Source organism: Delphinus delphis, chromosome 2 (assembly GCF_949987515.2).
Source record: "Delphinus delphis chromosome 2, mDelDel1.2, whole genome shotgun sequence".
Classification (NCBI taxonomy): Eukaryota; Metazoa; Chordata; class Mammalia; order Artiodactyla; family Delphinidae; genus Delphinus; species Delphinus delphis.
Window position 1 is genome coordinate 4,310,709 of NC_082684.1, and position 13,302 is coordinate 4,324,010.

The 13,302-nt window shown below is 41.2% G+C and overlaps 1 long non-coding RNA gene across 2 annotated transcripts in view; it reads left to right on the forward strand.

Moving 5' to 3' along the window:
• LOC132419406 (uncharacterized) overlaps positions 1–7,487 on the forward strand; it is a 56,535-nt gene extending 49,048 nt beyond the window's left edge. Inside the window, exon 3 of one of the 2 annotated variants that reach the window (XR_009518185.1) lies at positions 7,227–7,487. This is a non-coding gene — a long non-coding RNA (uncharacterized lncRNA). The remainder of the gene's footprint in view (positions 1–7,226) is intronic. The other variant, XR_009518186.1, reaches the window with a different exon arrangement.
• Positions 7,488–13,302: the final 5,815 nt, after the last annotated feature.

The window sequence follows — 13,302 nt, forward strand, 5'->3', positions numbered from 1 at the left end:
CCATGTTGCTGTGAATGGCATTATTTCATTCTTTTTTATGGCTGCAGTATTCCATTGTATATATGTAGAAATGGACGTATTTTTTTTTGTTTGTTTGACGTATTTCCTGAAAGACAAAAATAACCAACACTGATTTAAGAAGAAATAAAACAATGGAATAACTCCATCGCTATTATTTTAACTGAATTTGTAATAACACACTTTCCCCCCAAAATTCAAATTCAGATGGCCTCACAGGTGAATTATAGAACATATTTAAGTAATGATATTAATCCTACACAATTTCTTTCAGAAAAATAGCGGAAGATGGAAAAACTTTTAAACTCATCTTATAAGGCCTGTATTAGCCCAGTACCGAATGCAGGTGGTGTCTTTTTAGGAAAACTGCAGACCAGTATCCCTCATACACTTAGAAGCAAAAATCCTTAATCTTTGCTTATTTTCAAAGCAAATCTGATAATATAATAAATCGATAATGAACTATGATCACGTGTGATTATCCCAGAAATGTAAAGTTGGCTCAACGTTAAAAAAATTAATATAATTTACCATATTCACAGAACAAAAGAGAAAAACCATACGATCATATCAGCAGTTTCAGAAAAAGTGTTTGACAAAATTCAGTACTCATTCATGATAAAAACTCTCATTAAGCTAGGAATAGAAGGGATTTTCCTCAATCTGATAAAGAGCATTTTTGAAAAGCCTACAGCTAGCATCATACTTAATGGTAAAAGACTGAATGCTTTCCTCCTTAAATGAGGAACAAGGCAAAGATGTCCACTGCTTTTTATTCAACATTTTATTGGGTGCCCTAGTGGGCAATACAAAGAAATGAAAGGCATTCAGAAAGAAAAAGATGAAACAAAACCATCTTTATTCACAGGTGACTGATTGTGTAAGAAGAAAATCCTAAGGAAGCTATTTTTAAAATTTACTAGAATTAATAAGTGAGCTTAGCAGGATTTTAGTATACCTATAGTATCACTATATACTGGTAGCTAATTTATAGTAGCTTAAGAAAAGCTTGGAATAATCAGGGATAAATTCAACAAAATATACAAAGACCTGAATGCTAAAAATTATGATATAGTTTTAAGCAAAATTAAAGGAGAGCTAAGTAATTGAAGGGATATCCCTGCTTGTGGACTGGAAGACTTGGTAATGTTAAGACGTCCATTATCACCAGATTAATTTATAGATTCGGTGCAATCACAGTAAAACCCCTAGTATGTGTTTTGGTTGAAATTGACAAGTGATTCTAAAACTTACATGGAGAGTCAAAGGACTTAGAATAGCTAGAGCATTTTGAATAAAGAATAGCAATGCTGGAGGGCTTGGGCTGCCCAATTTTAAGACCTACTATCAAGCTACAAGAATTGAGATAGTGTAGTATTGGCTTGAGGACAGACATATAGATCAGTGGAACAGAACAGAGAGTCTGGAAATAGATCAAGCATGATCTATTGACAGGTGATCAATTGAGTTTTGATAAAAGAACCAAATTTCAATGGGGAAAGGAAAAGTTTTTCAACAGTTGGTGCTGAAACAACGGGGTATCCATGAGAAGATATGAAACTGGACTCTTGTTTCATGACATATGCAAAAAGTTATCGCCAAGTGGGGCATTGACCTATACCTAAAATCTGAAAGAATGAAACTTCTGGAAGAAAATGTTAGAAAAATCTTGTGATCCTGGAGTAGGCAAAGTTTTCTTAGGACACATATACACAAATCAAAAATCATAAAAATTAATTTGGAATTTATCAAAAGCATAAACTTGCTTTTCAGAATACACTGTTAAAATTAAAAGGTAAGGCAAAGAATGGGAGAAAAGGGTCTTCCCTGGTGGCTCAGTGGTTAAAACTCCACGCTCCCAATGCAGGGGGCCCAGGTTCGATCCCTGATCAGGGAACTAGATCCCACATGCATGCCGCAACTAAGAGTTCACACGCCACAATTAAGGAGCTGGCGAGCTGCAACTAAGACCTGGTGCAACCAAAAAAAAATAAAAGAAAAGAAAAGAATGGGAGAAAATATTCATCATACATATCTTACAAAATCCTGTCTGTAGCATGTAGAGAGAACTTTAAAAACAGTAACATGGAGACAGATCCCTTTAACATTGGGAGAATTTATCTGGTGACTTAAAATGGGCTTATTTTGTTGGATGTAAATTATAGCTTTAATTCCCCAAAGCTGATACAAATATTTCTTTTGGTGCTTCTGCTTCCACACAAGATAGAGTCCCAGGGACTGGATTTATCCTCATGCCTGAAACAGCTAAAAAACTAAAAACTAAAAACCAGACAAGAGGTATACAAAAACAGTTTTCAAGGCACTGGGTAATCACACAACAAAGGACATGGATCCCTGAGAAATGGTAAGGGATTGAGTGAGCCCTAGGGTTGCCCTAGCTTCCTTACTGCTTTGACAACATTTCTGGGCTGCTGCACATGGATGTGGAACCCAGACAGGGCCTGGCTGACTTGCCGAGTTGAGGACAAGGAGCAGAGGTCTAGGGAGATCAAGGCAGCTGAAGTTTGCAGGGCAGAGCACTGGAGAGCAGAAAACTACATGTGGCGAAGTCGGGAGAACTGCAGGAGTTCAGCAGAGCATGGTCAACACATGCATGTGAGGGAATTACCTGAAGCTGGGAAAAATACATCCAAAAGGCACGCATACAGGACCAGGAATAGTGCCTGTTCCCATCAGCTGGACTGGAAAAACTCATAACTCATGGGCATTGGTAGAATTCTCAGGAGAGTCTTGCCTTCCTAGTGGGGAATAATTAGACTTAGACTGAGCTGTGTTCCAAACCCACCTAATAAATCATGAAAAAAGACCTGAAGGAATCAAGTTTTCCTAAGTAACTTAATGTCATCCTCAAGTTATGCCAAGAAAGTACAAGAATATTTATAGAAATAAAAAAGTCCAACACCCAACAAGGTAAAATTCACGTCTGGTTTCTAGTTCCAGATTACCAGATATGCAAAGAAGCACGAAGATACGGCCTGTCATGAGAATAATCAATCAACCAACCAATAAATCAAACCTGACCCAGAACCAACACATACGTTAGATTTAGCAGATAAGGGCATTAAAATGTTATTATAACTGTATTCTGTATGTTAAAAAGTTAAGCAGAGACCTGGAACATATAAAAATGACCTGAATGAAACTTGCAGAGATGAGTGCTACAATGTGTGAGAAGAAAAGTACACTGGATTGGATTAATAGGAGATTAGACATTGCAGAAGAAAAGATTAAGGAACTTGAAGACATAGCAATAGAAACTCTCCAAAATGAAACACACAGAAAAAAAGAACAGAGCATCAGTGATCTGTGGGAAAACTTCAAGTGGCCTAATATAAGTGGAACAGGAGGTCCTGAAAACAGGGAAGGATGGGAGATAGGAAAGGCATATTGAGAAATAATGGCCCCCCAATTTCATAGAATTTGGTTTCCAAATTCTATGAAAACTATACACCTATAGACCTGAGAAGCTCCATGAACCCCAAGGACAAGAAATAAGATAAAAACCACATTGAGGTACATCATAATCAAGTTGGTCAAAACCAATAAGGAGATAGTATTATAAGGCACCAGAGGAAAAAGACACATTATATATGGAGCAACAAAGATAAAGATGACAGCAGATTTCTCCTTGGAAACGACGTGAGAAGAGCAACATCTTTAAAGCACTGCAAGTATATATTCTCAATCTAGCATTGTGTATCCAGAGAAAATAGTTTTCAAAAGTGAAGGGGGGTTTCAGACATACAGTACCCAAAAGAGTTTATCACCAGCGACGGGCACTGCAGGAAATGTGAATGCAAGTTGGTTAAGCACAAAGAAGATGATACCAGATGAAACAGGGCTCAACACAAAGGAAGGAGGAACACCAGAAATGGTAACTATGTGGGCAAACGAGGAAGACATTTTCTTATTATTTCCATCTCTTTAAAGGAGAGCTGGCTGTTGGAACAACGATTGTCACAATGTATTTTGTGCTTTAGGACATATGTGTACGTTAAACGTATGAAACAACAGCGTAAAGATTGGGTCGGGAGAAACGGAAGTAAGTTTCCTATACGTGCGGCGGTATAATTCAGTATAGACTGAAAACCGGTCTCAGGGAACTTTGGGGGATGATAAAAATATTCTGTACCTGGTTACTTGAGTGTATACATTTGTCCAAACTCATGTGGAGACTTAGAATGAGTCCATTTTATTGTATATAAATGATTCCCTTAATCCCCAAAGTGGATTAAAATTATTTCTTATGTTATCACTGTCATCATCATCATCACCATCACCATCGTGACCACCACCACCAACAATACCACAACAATAACAGTAGCAACATTATCCATACTTGTCATATGCCAGGAACTGTTAAGTGCTTTATGTGCGTTGGGTCTTTTAATTGCCATTTCATAACCGTATGAGTCACGTACTTTTATTTCTCCCAATTTAGTGATGAGGAAACCCAGGCTTTCAGAATCTTGAGATGGAGGTTTAATTTCTGGCTGTCCAACTCAAGAGGCCAGATTGATATCTCTACCACTTTGCCTTCCCTCTCCATAGGAATGACAGTTACATTTCTACATGAAATTGGGTCATAGAGCTTAAAGCACTATACAAACATAAATCAGGGGCTTGGGATGAACATATGCACACAACTATATATAAGGTAGATAACCAACAAGGGTCTACTGTGTAGCACAGGGAACTCTACTCAATATTCTGTGATAACTTATATGAGAAAAGAATCTAAAAAAGAATAGATACATGTATATGTATAATTGAATCACTTTGCTGTACACCTGAAACTAACACAACATTGTAAATCAACTATACTCGAATAAAATTTTAAAGGAAATAGGAAAAAAAACCACATAAATGCTATTAAAATCGTTGTAATTCTTCCCCAAAGCGCCAGTGGCCATGTCCTGGGAAAGTTCATCTGGTTTGTACTTGGCTCGGGACATATCTCATCTGAAGGATTAATACATTAAAGAAACAGGGACAGTCACAGAGAACTTCGTGAAGCCATTATCACCCCAGTCCAGACTGAGGGTGTGGCAGATGTGGTCATAGGCTCAGAAGAGAAAGGCAAAGTGTTATCTTTAAAATGAGGGGAGTAAAATAGACAACTGATGAGAACATACTGTATAGCACAGGGAGTTCTATTTAATGCACTGCAGTGAAAAAGGAAATCCAAAAAAGAGGGGATATATGTATAGCTGATTCATTTTGCTGTACAGTAGAAACTAACACAACATTGTAAAGCCACTATACTCCAATAAAAATTAATTTAAAAAATAAAATGAGGGGAGTATCAGTGTTTTCTTTGATCAGTCAGAAAGTATTCAGGACTGTATAAACACTAAGATAGCAGTTAAGTAGAAAAAGCTGAGTACAAACCCACACATAAATCCATAGCTACACGTACCCAGAAAAAAGCACCGAAGAGAAATGCACCCACCGATAAAGCTACGATCTTTATGAGTTGGGATTGTGTGTGCTTTATACTCCTTTTTTCTTTATGTTTGTTGGTGCTTTTCATATTTTCTATAGTAAGCATATGTTGCTTGTATAATCAGAAAAGCACTGACTTTTAGGGAAATCAAACGTGCTTTTAAAATGAAGGAATTAAGTGCTGTGGAGACAGGATTCCAGCCCTAGATATGGGGGCTTAAGTGAAATGAAAGCTTTCTCAGAACACGGGGGTGAGACACTCTTAGCAGAGTCTCGGTCAGACCTCCCCGTGTGGAACACTTCTGCTGGGCTTTGGGATGTGTTATCTTGTTTATGGCTGCCAACATGCACAGTGTTGCTCTGGAAGGACTCAGGAATCCGAGACTAAATATTTAGAGAAATTAAGGCTTTCCTTACAAAACTGAGGGCTTACACATGGGTTTGCATTTTCACCTATCAAACTGCTGGGGGAAGTCTCAGAATGCTGGGTGTCCAAATGCTTTCCAGGGGCCGTCGCCGCAGTGACTTTTATTTTTTCTGTTCATTTTCCATTTTCACTTCTGCTAGTTTGGCCTATTACCATTAAATGAGAAGATATTTGGCACCGATATAATTTAATCCTTCTTTTCACTGCGCGGCACCTCCTTCTTTAGCGAGCTCGTCAAGAAAGTGAGGTGATGTGGAGGGGACGGAGAGCAGGAGGCAGGTGTGGGCTCTGCACCCCTCCTCCACCTCTTACCTCCATGACCTTGAGCCATTACCTAACCTCTCTATGCCTTGGTTTCTTTTTAATTAATCTCGTTCTTTATGACTATTTAAGATACGTGAATCATAAGAGAGCTTCTATGTTACATGTATTTAGGTTGTAAAGCAGAATGATAAACAGCCGTGAACCGGTAACTTGGGGCCTCCTATATGCTATCTGCCTGTCCCAGAAATAAACTAAATCAGTTTCTTATACTTTTACTTAAAAGAAAAAAACTCACTTGTGTATTTATGCCTAAGTATGTGTTTAATTTTTATTTGCTTCTGGGCTCTAAAAAAACGTTATGTTGCTGCATGTAACTGTAGTGTATTTATCATCGTTGATACATAACATTCTATTGTGAGGGGTGTTTGGGTAGGTTTCTCTTATGCATACACCTGGTAGTGGGACTGTCAGGTCATTAAGTATGTGAATGGCCAACTTCACAAAATAATACCAAGTTGTTTTCTAAAGTGTTTGTATCAATTCATACTCCTACTAACAATGTTTAGGACTATCTGTTTATCTATACCCTCTCCAACATGGTATAGTCTGACTTCTTAATTTTTACCAACAAAGGTAAAGTGATAGCTTATCAATGACCTTGATTTGCATTTTTCTGATTATTAATGAGATTGAGCCCCTTTTCATAAATGCATTGGAATTTGTGCTTCTTCTATAAAATGCCTATTAACATGTTTTACTTATTTTTCACTTGGATTTTTGGTTTTATTTTCTTTTGTTTTGAAGGAGTTCCCTATATGTTTTGGATGCTAGTTCTTTGTCCTTTATAGGACAATGTGTTTCAAACATTATATCCCAGTTTGTGGCTTTTCTTTTTACTGTTTTATGGTAACTTTTGATGAACATAAGTTATTAATTTTAAAAACTTAAAATTTATTAATATTTTATGTTTAATACTTTTTATGTCTTATTAAATACTTTCTTATACCAAGATTAAAAAAATATATTTTCTGGGGCTTCCCTGGTGGTACAGTGGTTAAGGACCTGCCTGTCAATGCAGGGGACATGGGTTTGAGCCCTGGTCCGGGAAGATCCCACATGCTGCGGAGCAACTAAGCCCGTGTGCTACAACTACTGAGCCTGCGCTCTGGAGCCTGTGAGCCACAACTACTGAGCCCACATGCCACAACTACTGAAGCCCGTGCACCTAGAGCTCATGCTCTGCAACAAGAGAAGCCACTGCAGTGAGAAGCCCGTGCACCACAACAAAGAGTAGCCCCTGCTTGCCGCAACTAGAGAAAGCCCGCATGCAGCAACAGAGACCCAACGCAGCCAAAAATAAATAAATAAATAAATATTTTCTTCTAACAGTTTTTGTTTTGTTTTCCACATTGCAGACTTTAACCCATTTAGAGCTGATGATGTTATTGGCTTGAGGTGGCGGTCTAGTGTCATCCCATCTGAGCAGCTGTTGGTACCAGCATCATTTTAAACAGTTCCTGCTCTCTCTACTGACCTGCAGAGCAACCTCTGTTATATCTCAGAGTTCCATGTTTGTTTGGGTCTATTTAGAGGCTCCGTGTCCTGTTCCAATGGCCATTTTGTTGATATCTGCACCGATATCACACTATTTTATTTGCTCTAACTTTATGAATGAACCTTTGTATTAGGACAAGTCTCTAACTCATTCTTCAAAAGTGCCTTATCGAGTCTTGACCCTTTGCTTTTCCATAGACATTTTAGAGTCAGCTTGTCAGTCTCACAAAAAGCCCAGTTAAAGTTTGATTGGGATTGTAGACCTCCTTTCAGGAAAGACTCACATCTCCATGATATTGAGTGTTCCTATCCATGAACATAGACTACCTCTCACTTATGTAGGCACTCTTTCGTGAATTTCAGTAGAGTTCAAAAACTCTAGAGTTCAATAGAGTTTAAAGCATACAGATCTTACCCATTTCTAATTAGATTCATTTCTGGATACCTTTTGACTTTGGTCACTATTATAAAAGGTGTCTTTCTTTTTACTAATTGACTCCAAGTGTTTTCTGATGGTCTATAGTAATGCAATTTATATTTGTATATAGCCAACCCCTTGCTAGACTTATTACCCTAATGATATTTTATTTAGATTCTTCTGAGACTCCATGTAGACAGTTGTCACATTTTCTTTATTTAAAAATGTTTAAAGTAATGGCTTTATTGTTTTTTTCTAAAGGTTTTACATGTGCATTATAAAAACTAAAGCAATACAGAGAAGTGCAAATAGAAAACCAACAAATCACCCATCACCCAGAAACAAATAGGATAACATTTGGTGAACATCATGCCAGGTTTCTCTCTATGAATAGATAGAAAAATAGGTGAATGTATAGACAAGATGAACTAATTTTTATAAAAGTAGTATCATGTTTTGCATGATTAAAAATATTAAGTTTTAGGGCTTCCCTGGTGGCGCATTAGTTGAGAGTCTGCCTGCCGATGCAGGGGACACGGGTTCGTGCCCCGGTCCAGGAAGATCCCACATGCCGCAGAGCGGCTGGGCCCGTGAGCCATGGCTGCTGAGCCTGCGCGTCCGGAGCCTGTGCTCCGCAATGGGAGAGGACACAGTAGTGAGAGGCCCGCGTACCGCAAAAAAAAAAAAAATTAAATTTTAATTTGATATGATTTTTTTAAAAATCTGATAGCATAGCTGAACTTTAATTTCCTCACCACAAGACATATCAATCTTTAAAAATCCTATTTAAGAAAAAAGTTTTGAAAAACCATTAAGTTGATGAGTCATTAGGTTGTTTTTCAAGCACATGTTTTGGTTTTTGGCAGCTGCTCTTGACTCCCCACTATAACTATAGGGTGAGCAGGTGTCTCACGCCACGCCACTCCTCCCCCACTACAACTATAGGGTGAGCAGGTGTCTCGCGCCACTCCGCTCCTCCCCCACTACAACCATAGGGTGAGCAGGTGTCTCGCGCCACTCCGCTCCTCCCCCACTACAACCATAGGGTGAGCAGGTGTCTCGCGCCACTCCGCTCCTCCCCCACTACAACCATAGGGTGAGCAGGTGTCTCGCGCCACTCCGCTCCTCCATTTCCCATCTACCTGTTTTTGTTACATATATTATTTTCGTTTTGCTTGGTGTGCTGGCATGGGTTCTTTGAGAATAGCTGGAAGTGCAAAAGGTTGATTGAGGGGTGACACCTGCAAAAGAAAAGGGCGGGGGAGCCGTCAGTCTGTGGTGCAGACCTGGCTGACCCTCTGCCCATCCAATGAGGAGTTCCAGGGCAAAGGTTGTCCCTTAGAGGGATCCCACGCTGGGCAGAACTGGCCAGACCCTTCCATCACCACCCTGCTCAGTCATTGGCTGTGACCACCCCGAGAAGAACATGCCCTCTGCTCAGAAGCAGAAAGAAGGAACAGCTGGAGCTAACTCCTCACAGCTGCATCTGCAGGGGGCTCTGAGAAGAGCATCTCCCTGTCTCCCAGGGTTTATAATATTTACCATCATCATAGCATAATCCTCCATTGTTTCATTTTAGCCATAGTTGTATTTGCATCACTAACCACCAGCACTTTTACCATGCCATGGCTATGCTAGGGTTCTTAATTTTGGCTTGTCTTTTGTTTGCTTGGATTTCTTGTCCAATATTTCTTTCAAGAAGGATTCACGTGTTCTATATTCCTGAACCCTTTTATATTCGAGTATGTCTGACTTTTGCTTTCTTCCTGATGGACCACTTGGTTAAATCAATCACTTTTTCCCTCTGAGTTGTTGTAGACATTGCTCTTTGGATGAGTGTGAAGTTAATGGATTTTTTTTCCTATTGTAAGTTATGTACTTTTTTTCTGGTTGTATGCTTACAGAATTAATTCTTTAACTTGATGTTTAATAACAACCAGGGGATATCTCCTAATCTTTTTGTATCAAGAAATAATCTTTTCCCTGGTATATGTGTGTTCTTTCAGTTGGTACATCTACTTTTCCCTTCATTTTGGGAAAAAAATTTCTTGCATTGTATCTTGGACTAATTTCTTCTATTCCACTTGTTATCTACTTTAGGGGAAGTGTTTTCCTTTTATTGGAATACGCTGCTTGCCCTCCATATTCATTATCTTCTCTTTGATTTACTTTTATCTCTTCGTTTTTTTTTTTTTCTCTCTCACATTCTGTGACTGCTTCAGATATTAACTCCATGTCATTTATTTGATTTTCAGCAATGTCTAGTTTCTTCTTGATTATCATTTCTTTATTAGATCTATAAAATCTATAAATTGTCTCTAAATTTGGTTCCTTTGCTGGGCAATATTATTCTTTTACTTTATAATCTCACTTTTTGGTTTTTGTGAAATTGCACTCATTTTTAAATATATATTTGGTGTGCAAAACTCACAGGGACTCTGCTTCTGTGTCTTAGGTCATGTTTTCTTCTAGACTTTATTCTTCCACTGTGTCTCATGTTTCCTTCCTCCCTCCTCCCCCTCCTTCTTTCCTTCTGTGCCACCCTCCTTTTGGCAGGATATCTTCATTTGTTGCCTTACTGTTCTTTCAGCCTTTTCATCACGTGACAGGGCTGCTCAGTCTAGCCTTCCTATTTGTGTGATACATTCTTCCATCTTGCATGGGACTAATTTGTCTTTCCCTCTCTGAGCTATGCAGTCATCCCTCAGCATCTAGGGGGAATTGGTTCCAGGAGCCCCTCGGACACCAGAATCCGCGGATGCTCAAGTCCCTTACATAAAATGGCGCAGCGTGATGAACACAGTTTGCTGCTGGATCCGCGGATTTCTGCCTCCTCAGATTCAACCAACTATGCATCAAAATTTCGCATCGGTTGAATCCGTGGATGTGAAACCCTTGGATGTGAACCCCGTGGATGTGAAACCTGCAGGTAGGGAGCACGGACCATAATTTGAAACTCCACGTCCCTCTCAGATTTCCTGTGGTCACCGTTTGGGGGCGGTGAGGGGTAGCAAGCCGCCCTCTGCCAAGGCTGAGTGCGGTTGGCGCCAAGAGCCCCAGTTCTGACGTCTTCCTTGAGTGTCCTGTCCCAGGGCCCACTGACCCAGCCAGGGCACACTCTTCCTGCCAGGGGCACCAGACTGTGACTCCAGCTCAACACAGTGCCCTGGTAGGGTTGCCAGAAACAATGTAGGCTGCCCCGTGAAATGTCAATTTAACTTAAAACAATGAGTAATTGTTTTGGGTAAGCGTATCCCACATGGGACATCTTGGCACATTTCTATGCTTTCAATCTGGCAACTCCATGCCCTGGAAAATGGCAAAGTCTTGTCCCCTCTGCTGAGCTCCTTCTAATAAGCGGGGACTTCTCCTCTTGAGGGTTTTGCCTTCACTTCTGCCAGGCTGCCCGTGCCCACCATCCCTACCAGCCGCCCATTGCAGGAGCTGTGTGAGAATTCTCGGCATTAATGTCTTTCCTCAGAAAAGCTTCCAGGGCTTAAGGGTGGGGTCAGGAACCACACGTCTTTGTGCCAAACTGGAAATCTCCTGCCCCTTTCTCTTAGCTGCGCTTCCCAATGCTTCTGGCATGAGGTGGTTAGTGCTGGTGAATTTCGTTTTTCTGAATGTTTTTCTCTTTGTTGGGTATCGGAGGACAGTGAGTCTGTGATTCTTCTTCATTCTGCCATCTTCACCCGGAAGTGCTCCCTTTAATTGTTTATCCATTCGAATACTTAGTGCCTCAGTGCCTACCATGCGTTCTCTGCCTCTGAGGGAGAAGAGGTGATCCAGGAATTCTCGCCCATTGTGACAAGGCTATTGTAGGTGCCAGGAAGGATGACCGCATTTTACAGTTCATCCTGGCACCTGGGTTCATCTCGTCTCCCCATTAGACTGAGAGCTCCTTCAAGGCAGGGGTGGGGTGTTAGTCACCTCCATCCTTACCTGAAGGGGTCACAAATGTTTGTTGCACAGATGACTGAATGAGTGTCTGAGATGCAGGTTTGCAAGAGTAAAAGGGGGGATCTCTAGGTACAGTAGATTTGGGGGGACAAGGACATTAGTGCCCTGATCCCTCCGACTGCCAACGTGGCATTGGCACACAAAGATGGACATGCTTGGCCCTGCTGGTTGAGGCTCACTGGTGGAACGGGGGTGGAACAAATCAGTAACAGAGTTCTAGCTCTCATTTCGCCTCTGTTACCATAGACCAAATGCTAGATGAGTGGAAGGAATCTAGGAACAAACTATCAACACAAAGCTGTAAAGGCAGGAAAAATGTACCAGGCAATGGGGGCTTAGGAAGCAATGAGACCCAGGGGGTTTCAGGGGAATTTTCATAAGGTGGGGAAGAGAGTTAGACAAGCCTGTGGGTGCAGAGGGGCTCAGTGGGGGCAGAGAGGACTGGGTGGGCTCTGGGCGACCAGCCAGGAGGAGGCTGGGGAAGGGACCGACAGCACTGCATGGAGGAGAAACTGGAGCTGCGTTTTCAGGGTCGCTCAGGGTTTGCCAAGGGAGGGAGGCTGTAGAGTGGGGCTAAGGCACAGAGGGTCTATTCCTAGAGCTGTCAGTGGGGCCCGGAGCAGGCAGGGAGGCTGTCAGCAGAGGGCAGGTTGCAAGGCCTGCAGGCCACACTGAGGGCTTGGACTGAAGTCAGTGTAGGGTCCTACACAGGATGGAGCAGGGGTAATGGGATCTTTCTTCTGGTGCCTCCTTTAAAGAGTGTTAGCAGATTTGCCCAAAATAGCTGGGCTCACACCATTCTCCAGCTAATCACTAGATACTCGGGAAACATGAGCAATTCTGTAGCTGAATTCCTGCCCAGCTGGGAAAGCTGTTACCCCATGTGCATTTTGGGGTTGAAGGAGGAGAAGGCGAAGAGGAGAGGTCAGCCGTCTCTTATCTGGACCGTGCCCGCTCTGACGTTTCTGCCTCTGCGATTCAGGGGGCCTAAGCAGCTAGTCTGTTTATAGACGTGCAGTTTGCCCGTTTGGTTCTGGGTAACTCCAGAATCATCCAAAAAATTATAATTTCTCTTCTCTACTTTTAGCTAACTGGAAACACACTGTCGGAATTCTCCTTTTGCATATACATAAGGCGACGTGATGTCTCCAAAAGTGTGTTCCAGGAAGAAAGCCTGTGAGCCCTCCCTCCTCTG